General features: G+C 40.4%; 1 long non-coding RNA gene across 2 annotated transcripts; it reads left to right on the top strand.

Moving 5' to 3' along the window:
- The first annotated feature begins 3,338 nt into the window (after nt 1-3,338).
- On the top strand, nt 3,339-7,563 carry LOC112079698 (uncharacterized). 2 transcript variants are annotated; one of them, XR_002896028.2, is made up of 3 exons: nt 3,339-3,604; nt 6,794-6,956; nt 7,443-7,563. It is a non-coding gene; the product is annotated as an uncharacterized lncRNA (long non-coding RNA). The 2 variants fall into 2 exon arrangements; XR_002896027.2 differs by having other exon boundaries at nt 3,351-3,604; nt 7,455-7,563.
- Nucleotides 7,564-8,398: the final 835 nt, after the last annotated feature.

Here is an 8,398-nt window from a genome sequence, read left to right as displayed (position 1 = left end):
GCAGAGAGTCAATGTGGAGGCTATATACAGGGGGTACCGGTACAGAGTCAATGTGCGGGGCACATTAAAATGAATGTGTTAAGACCATTATTGCACATTATTACACGCCAATTGTGCCAGCCTTACTCCAAACACTTTCGATAACAGCAACCGATTCTGCTGGTTAAACAAAGGTTAGCAATGTATTTGCAAAAATGTAATGTCGGAGTCAAGAAAGCTTGCCAGCAGCCAGAGTCACTTGCAGCAACTGGTACTCACAAGTGCTTTTTCAAAGCCTATGTCAGATACGTGAGTGTAATTATCTCAATGAGTGTAATTTGCTCAATATTAGGAGTTGAGAAATAAAGTTAACTTATTAGAAAAAGTATATCCCCCTCTTTTATACTACTGGTATGTAATAAAAACCACAAATATCATGATATTATCAAAGGTGCCAATTTACGTTTATACAAAGTATTTTTCTGCATGTCTAAGCATACGTCTTGAGTTGTCTGTATCCTCCTGACTCCTCTACAACTCATCCAGAACGCCGCAGCCCGTCTGGTGTTCACCTTCCCAAGTTCTCTCACGTCACCCCGCTCCTCGCTCTCTCCACTGGCTTCCAGTTGAAGCTCGCATCCGCTACAAGACCATTGGTGCTTGCCTACGGAGCTGTGAGGGGAACGGCACCTCCGTACCTTCAGGCTCTGATCAGGCCCCTACACCCAAACAAGGGCACTGCGTTCATCCACCTCTGGCCTGCTCGCCTCCCTACCTCTGAGGAAGTACAGTTCCCGCTCAGCCCAGTCAAAACTGTTCGCTGCTCTGGCACCCCAATGGTGGAACAGAACTCCCTCACGACGCCAGGTCAGCGGAGTCAATCACCACCTTCCGGAGCAGCCCAGCCTCACATTCAATTCGCGCATATATGTACAAAATGTATTTCAGCAGATTTCGTGCGTTTTTGTGCATTTTTGGGTGTTTTTGGGGTGGTTCAATTCGTTTGAAAATACACGAATTTCTGTGCTACTTAATTTGTGCGAAAATACACGAATTTCTGTGCTACTTAATTCGTGCGAAAAGACACGAATTAACCAGTAGGCGACATAAGCCGTTGCAACAACCATAGACGCGATCGCCTGTATTTATTTATTTACGTTATGAATATATAGATATTTTGTCTTTTTTTAACCATTATAACCATAAGAGGTTATATATATATTTGTCTTTATTTAATCCCTATTAAAACATTGTGGTTTTATGCCTATATGTACTGTTTTCGATTTTTCTGAACAGACTTTTCCAGTATAGATGAATGTAAGCAATGCATGATGGTTAATGGTGTTTTATTCGGTTGTAGTTCCATGTATTTCTTAAAAAAATAAACGTGTAAACCATTTTTATTGAACAGAATGTAAGAGAAAATACAATGGCAGCCTTGCCATTGTCCATCAATAACAAAACATTTTTTTTTTCGTATAACATTTTGGGAAACGTATGCAGTCATTGTAGTCTTACATTTTGTTGGCCACCAAAATTACCAAAACGTTAACCCGTAATAAGGCTAGGGTGGCTGAGTGTAAATACATGGCTCTGAGTGTAGCACCTTTTCACAGAAACGTCTTGTGATTCAATTACCGTCAGTGCGAAATAGCTAAAAAGCTTTCGTATTTCCACTTGGCTACACTACGGTTAGCGATAACGATAAATCAAGTGCAATACCTGCGTCGACCTGTTGCGAGCAGCAAAACACCGGAAAGCTTCTAGCCTACCGGAAAGTTACAAGAAGAACAAGATAGTTACCTATCCGGTCATGTGAACCTCGATGCCCCCTAAAAAATTTCAACCGTTTGAAAAAATGACGCCTGGTAACCCCAAAAAAATACCCAAGTGCTGTACCGGTACCCCCTGTATATAGCCTCCACATTGACTCTGTACCGGTACCCCCTGTATATAGCCTCCACATTGACTCTGTACCGGTACCCCCTGTATATAGCCTCGCTATTGTTTTTTACTGCTGCTCTTTAATTATTTGTTTATTTTATTTCTTATTTTTTTGTAGCTATTTTTCTTAACTGCATTGTTTGTTAAGGGCTTGTAAGTCAGCATTTCACTGTAATGTCTACTACACCTGTTGTGTTCGGCGCATGTGACAAATACGATTTGATTGATTTTAGAAGGGTGGGTTCAACTTTATATTCAAGTAGATAGAGTTTATCCAATAGCAGTTTTTGATGTTTACATGAAGTTGTCACGACTCCTACCGAAGGTGGCCCCCCTTCCTGTTCGGGTGGCACTCGGCGGTCGTCATCACCGGCCTACTAGCTGCCACTGACTTTTTCCTCCCCCATCTTATTTGTTTATTGGTTACACCTGTTTGTGGTTAGGGTGATTAGTGGGGCTTTATTACCCAGCAGCTCCGCCTGCTGGGTGTGCGGGATTGTTTTGTGTACTGTTTGTACATGCTTGTGTGTCACGGTTCGTGTACGTTGTATTTTCGGAACGATTTTGTTCCCCTTGTGTGTTCACCTCTGTGGTGATTAAAAGTTACGCTACTCTGAACTCTGTCTCCTGCGTCTGACTCCTTCCTCCACTACACCCCGGGCATTACAGAAGTGGGAAAAATTGGTTGTCATTTCTTGAGCAGAATGGCATGGTTGGGAGGAGAAGCTTKATTTCCAAAAGTTCTAAGCAGCCAAAACCATTTGACCCCTGGCCTGGAGTGAAGGATTAGGTTTGCGTTTTTTTTCTCCATTGAACACTGAAATAGGAACTGCATGCTTTATGACTTTAGAGCAGTTCTAGCATTCAGACATAATGGTATATCCTGTGTGAAYATAGCTCTGTAATCTGCAAATGACAGAGAAGGTGGGGGGCGAGGGAATTCCAATCCTAATGTGGAACTGCTTAGCACTGTGGTGCAAAGTCACGATACCTGGCTCTTTACAGTGGGGATTTTTTTTTCTAGTCAATCATACACGTCATGGTATATTATTCAGTGGGTCAAATTGTCCTGTTTCTAATATTAAAAGTTATTTGCCTGCCTATATTGAATACAATGCCGCAACTGTGAAACAAAGATAGTAAAATATATATATTTTTAATCTACTTGTGTCAGTATATTTTAATTAAGGAATAAATTGATATGTTTTTATCTAAATGTTTTAGGAGTCTATACTGAATTTGTTATGTAGTGCGGATCTGGTACAACGCCATAAAACATTGCAATATAGAGTCAAGACCATAAATGCGGTAAAATCGCCTATACAGGTACCAGACAGAAGTTATATTAAATTTATGGTGGGGAAAACTTTTTTTTCTCCCAGCAAACCTATCTTAACAGTCCTGATGTTTTCTTAATGTGTTACGTGAGTGATGGTGCGATAAACTGGGATAGTTTACCTGTAAGGCTACTACTCTCAGTAGAACTCTTTTTCTCTAAGAGTGTAGCTCACAGGTAGCCAATAAGAGCGACTCCACCTGGCGCCTGCGTATTTCCTATTGACAGGTTAGTGTGCAAAACAAGAGCGATAGCCTTTACCTCATTTATGTACTTGAGCGTTCAGAAATAGGATCTAATAACGACTTTATTCGAGGAGGAAAATTCTAACGAAAKATTATACAGGTTTGAATTCATACATTTACTTTGTGTATTGATAAGATACATAATAAATAACACGAGGGTCTTCCCGAGTTAAAAATGTGACTGATTATAAATCAAAATAGCTCACAAACTATACGGATTAATTTTATAAATGTTTTGCCTTTATAAATGTTTGTCCTATAAGTTCTATTTATAGGCCTTATGGTTGAATTAATGGGTGCTTTTGACTTCAACGATGTAGGCTAGGCTACATTATATTTAAAATAGTAGGCCTAAACATTTTCTTTCGACAATTTGCTACTTTTAGCCTACTCTTGTTTGTGTTGCTAAAATAATGTCAGTGTTGTAGCCTATATGATCATCTGATATTATAATATACTGTTTGTAATATAGGCCTAATGAGACCAACCGTTACTTCGAATAAACACATATTGTTAATTTTCAAATGAATTACTGTATCTGTCGGTATTGGCGTAAGCTATTTGTCTTTTTGCTAAAATGAACATGATCATAATGCAATTCACTCTTGAGCTTAATATTTAATATGGCAAATTTATCTTATTTCAAACGAAAAAAGTACATAAATGTAGATGGGAAATAAATACAAATAAGTAGCCTCCATGATTAATCAAATAGGCTACAACGAAATTGTAAATGAAACGAAAAGTGTGTTAATACAGTTAAACTTGCGTTTGATGTATAGCATGTATTAATTCCTTATTAAATGTAGAACTATTCTAAGTTTTGTCGTGTCTTCACTATCATTAATGAAGACCATTACCTGTTCGACAATTTAAATAAATAAATTGAATGAGACTATAATAGCCAAGCAATTGAGATTGCTGGATTATCATAAAGGTAATGTTAGGTACATTTACCACTATGGTACACTTTCCCCTCAGGCCAAAGCCATATGGGATTCCCACGAGGCGGGACTGATTGACAACCAATTTGTTTGTACACACAACCAATTTGTTTGTATACAAAGCAGTCTATTTGTACAATTCTGTTTGCACAATTGATACAGTATATAGAATTCCACAGCAAAGTCTAATTCTATCTTAGATTCCTTACACGGGGGCGTCATATATGTTTATATTGTAATGGAACAGCAGGGAGCAGGTCTCGAACCCTCGACCTTCTAGCCCGAGGTCCGGCGCGCTATTGACTGTGCCGCAAAAGCATGCTCGAACGGCAGAGACGATTTCCGCGCTTATAAACGCAGGGTCATTACAATATTATCAAAATGACCCAAACGTGTCTTTACTATCATTAAATTGAAGACTTCGTTTTTATCAAAGATTCCTGTAATTAGTATTAGCGATTAGACTGATTAATCATGTAACCGTAATTAACTAGGAAGTCGGGGCACCAAGGAGAATATTCAGATCACAAAGTTATCATTTACGATCTCCCGGGTGGCGCAGTGGTCTAGGGCACTGCATCGCAGTGCTAGCTGCGCCACCAGAGTCTCTGGGTTCACGCCCAGGCTCTGTCGCAGCCGGCCGCAACCGGGAGGTCCGTGGGGCGACGCACAATTGGCATAGCGTCGTCCGGGTTAGGGAGGGTTTGGCCGGTAGGGAGGGTTTGGCCGGTAGGGATATCCTTGTCTCAGTATGTAAAATGTAATAAAACGTATGCACTCTACTGTAAGTCGCTCTGGATAAGAGCGTCTGCTAAATGACTAAAATGTAAAATGTAAATGTAAATTTACTAAAATAACTTTTCAGATATTTTTATATCTGATCAATAGTCTTCTGATTAATGATTTATTTATTTTACCTCACGTTAGTCTCATTCCAAACGTCGTAAATTGTTGGTTATCTGCACGAACCCAGTCTTCACTGAGTCATCCATACATCAATTGTCTTAAATCATTTATTACTAACTAAGTAATTCACAGAAATGCATAAACAAACAAACAAACTATGGTTACAAGAAATGATAGGAGAATGTGCCCTAGTGGGCTAAACCGGCATGGCGGCTTGTTAGACAAAAGGGAAGTGGGGGTCGACTAAGAAGTCACTACAGAGTTAATAATTATAACAATTGAAATGCTAATCCTTTGCACATGAACGCTCACTCATTCGGGAACAATTACAATCAATATATATATTTACGATCAGTGTGTCGTCTTGATCGCTGTTGAAAAGTTAGTTTCTGTTGGAGAGCGTCCGTCTTCTCGCTCTCTGTCTGTCTCTCTGTCGTAGGTTAGAGTGGATAGTTCAGAGTGACATTCATTCGTGTTGTTGTAGAATGGATGTTTCGGTGGTTGTCGTTCTTCGCGTTCAATGATACGGAATTCCTAGCTGCAGACTAGTAATTAATATCAAAGACTTGTTATTATTCTGTCGGTATCGATAGTCTAAGAGTTTAACCACGTGGTATGGTTAAAGGATTCAGCTATGGTCTGCAACCTTTTGTCCTCCCTTGATTGAGAGAAACATGGTCTGCAACCTTTAGCCATCTCGTAATTGAGGTAAGCTCGGTCTGGTGATCGAAAACCCGAGTGGGGGTTTTATTCGGAAGGGCCGAGAAAGGGCTGTCCCAGGATGCCTGACCCTAACTGGGCTCAGGGGCAGTCATCTGATTTAGTTCAAATCAAAAGGGAATTGGGTTTTCCTTCATTAAACAGTCCAAAAGTATTTTACACAATTTTACAAACAGTATCATACTCACTCATTCATCTTATACAACAATTAGATGTAAACCTCATATCTGAGGCTATTATATAAACAGCGTTATGGTAATGTGGCCACACCGTCTCCCATGAGCTTCCCCAAGTTGTAACAAACGGACCAGTTTGTAGCTGGATTCTTCACCGATCTTTTATATTTTCTCCGGAACATGAAATTTGTTCGTACCTCAAGTTCTGTGAGGTGGAAGAAATCCCTTTGTTCTCTATGAAAATGTACCCTCTGCTATACTGCGTGGCCATGTGGCAGGGTCTTCTCCTCAGGAATTTACGACCTCTCTCTGACCACAGCAGCGTAGTTGTAGGGGGCAGGGAGAGGCGGATGGGCTTGCTGTACCCAAATAGACCAACGTCATGACAGTTTTGTATTATCATCATTATTACGTTTTAAAGTAGACTATAAATAGGGATGATCACACTGTCATTCATATCAGCCTACTTTGTTTAGGGCTACAGCGTAATAACAGTATGTGAATATCACATCTGAAAAATAAAAGTTAGCATTCTTTGATCAGAGTGAGAGATGGATTCGCAGACGAAGGCTGAGCCGATGCGCGTGCTCGTCACGGGCGGATCCGGATTGGTCGGGAAGGCCATCGAGCACGTGGTGAAACAGGAAGGAGGCTGTCTCGAGGGCGAGCAGTGGACCTTCCTCTGCTCTAAAGAGGCCAACCTCGTGTAAGTTATGTCACATGAACTTCATATTCTCAGCAGAGCTGGTCTGAGGCTTGGTCTTTGCAGATAAAAATGACTTGCCTATATAGCGATGCCATAATCCCATATTCTACATGCCCGAGAAACACCAGCATGTCTGTTCTACATAACATATTTCTACAGTCATGTTGCACTGTATGAAATCCTGTTATGACCCTTTTACATCTGGGGCTGGTTTTGTGGTTCCAACAGGAACGAAATAGATCAAATAAATTCCCCAAATAAATTCACTCATGGAATAAAATTATATTCTAATCTCTGCTATTCTATTATTTTCTAATCTATTCTATCGATATGTAGATTGATGCATAGATACAGTATATATTTATAGAGTTTCTATATAGTTCCTGTTGGAACCACATTAAATGTTCAGCTAATTACATTCGTGCATGTATACTTTTATGAGATTGATGTGTTTCCCATTAAATGGGATGGTGATGATGATGACAGTTGTTCTGCCAGAGATCTACAACAGACAAGAGCAGTGTTTGAGAAGTATCGGCCCACCCATGTCATCCACCTGGCTGCCAAGGTGGGAGGACTCTATCTTCACATGAAGGAGAACCTACACTTTCTGGTGAGCTTACCTAAATACCCAGTTTGTTTCAATACCTAGGCTATACGTTTCTGTCCCAAACTACATTTGTTCAATCAGGGATGGGTGCCAGAACAATTCGGAACGGCATTCTCAACTCACTGGCCATTTTTTTTGCCTGCGCCCCAATTGTTAACCAAATAATGATAATTCTGCACAAAACCCCTAACTTAGACGGGCTGAAGATGGAACCAGCCCATCTGACATTTGGGCTGAACTGCCTAAAGGCCAGTCCGTAAATGTTTGTCTTATCTACAGTGGGGCAAAAATGTATTTGTCAGCCACCAATTGTGCAAGTTCTCCCACTTAAAAAGATGAGAGAGGCCTGTAATTTTCATCATAGTACACTCAACTATGACAGACAAAATGAAAAAAAAAATCCAGAAATCGCATTGTAGGATTCTTATAATTTATTTGCAATTATGGTGGAAATAAGTATTTGGTCAATAACAAAAGTTTATCTCAATACTTTGTTATATACCCTTTGTTGGCAATGACAGAGTGAAGACTTAAGAAAACGTTTGACAAGGCTTTCACACACTGTTGCTGTATTTTGGCCCTTCCTCCATGCAGATCTCCTCTAGAGCAGTGATGTTTGGGCTGTTACTGGGCAACATGGACTTTCAACTCCCTCCAAGATTTTTTCTATGGGGTTGAGATCTGGAGGACTGGCTAGGCCACTCCAGGACCTTGAAATGCTCTAGAAGCACTCCCTTCGTTGCTCGGGCGGTGTGTTTGGGATCATTGTCATGCTGAAAGACCCACCACGTTTCATCTCTCATGCCTTGCTGATGGAAGGCAGGTTTCAACA

This window comes from Salvelinus sp. IW2-2015, unplaced genomic scaffold (assembly GCF_002910315.2).
Source record: "Salvelinus sp. IW2-2015 unplaced genomic scaffold, ASM291031v2 Un_scaffold9102, whole genome shotgun sequence".
NCBI lineage: Eukaryota > Metazoa > Chordata > Actinopteri > Salmoniformes > Salmonidae > Salvelinus > Salvelinus sp. IW2-2015.
This window is presented reverse-complemented; position numbering and strand designations above follow the sequence as displayed.